Source organism: Dromiciops gliroides, chromosome 1 (genome assembly GCF_019393635.1).
Source record: "Dromiciops gliroides isolate mDroGli1 chromosome 1, mDroGli1.pri, whole genome shotgun sequence".
Classification (NCBI taxonomy): Eukaryota; Metazoa; Chordata; class Mammalia; order Microbiotheria; family Microbiotheriidae; genus Dromiciops; species Dromiciops gliroides.
Window position 1 is genome coordinate 55,919,723 of NC_057861.1, and position 1,233 is coordinate 55,920,955.

At 41.8% G+C, this 1,233-nt stretch overlaps 1 non-coding gene across 1 annotated transcript; it reads left to right on the forward strand.

The window, feature by feature from the left end:
• Positions 1–517: 517 nt before the first annotated feature.
• Positions 518–619, forward strand: LOC122737575. The gene has a single exon (XR_006354401.1). It is a non-coding gene; the product is annotated as a U6 spliceosomal RNA (small nuclear RNA).
• The last annotated feature ends 614 nt before the right edge of the window (positions 620–1,233 follow it).

Here is a 1,233-nt window from a genome sequence, read left to right on the forward strand (position 1 = left end):
TTCTTTTGCCTCTCTGGGTCTCAGTTTCCTCATCTGTTAAATGATCAAGTTTGATGAATTGACTTCAAAGTTCCCTCTCAGCACTAAATCTATGACCCTGTGATCCTTCTGAGATCCCTTCCACCTTTGAGGTTCTGTCATCCTACTGTTCTGTCCCTTCCCTTTCCCCACCCTAACTGTCTCTGTCCAGTGAAGAGATAGGAGCATGAGGACACGAAGCCAGACATCTGGGGTTCAGGTCTGAGTTCTGCTACTTGTTAGCTGTAGTGACAGTTAATCTCATTGAGCCTCATTGTTTCTTATCTGAAAAATGGGGATAAAAATTCTTGTACTATGGTACTCATCTCACAGACTGTTGCAAAGACTAGTGAGGAAAGCATTTTACAAATCTTAAAGCATTAAGGCAATTGGAGCCACTCTTAAGTATTTTTATGCCCACTTCATCCAGGCAATGACCAGCCTGGGGCCAGCGAACCAGTCCACCTATCTTATTCTTCTGGTTAGACGTAGCCATTCAGTGCTTGCTTCGGCAGCACATATACTAAAATTGGAATGATACAGAGAAGATTAGCATGACCCCTGCGCAAGGATGACTTGCAAATTTGTGAAGCGTAGATGTAGCCATTCAGATATGACTTTTCCTACTGTCTGCCAATGGGTTATAATAACCCACCCAGTTTCCTGTTTTGTGTTGGGAAGTCCATAGAGGCTGGCCTTGGCTTCGGATCCATGAAGGCTGGCACTGAAGACCCCATAATGACAGGTCATGGAATCATGATATCTCAGTGGTGAAAGAGAAGGCAGGGAGTCCAACCTGAAAAGGAATCCCATCTATCATAACATTATTGACTAGTGGCCATCCAGTCTCTAAAGAGGTAGATGGGCTCATTACTTACCAAGACACTCCATTCCATTTTTGAGATAACTTTAACAGTTAGCATGATTTTCCTTAAACCAAGCAGATTGAAAACTCCATGAGGACAGGGCTGTCTTTTGCCTGTCTTTGTATCCCTAGTGCTTGGCAAAGAGCCTGCCTGCCACATTGTAAGCGCTTTATAAATGTTTATTGGTTGATGGATTGAAGTAGAATTCTACCTTTCTACTATTCTATTCTATTCAACAAGCACTTATTAAACACCTATTTTATTCCAATACATGTTGTCAGGTGCTGGAGATACAAAGACAAAAACTAATCAATCCCTGCTTTCAAGAAATTTTCATTCTAATAGATTT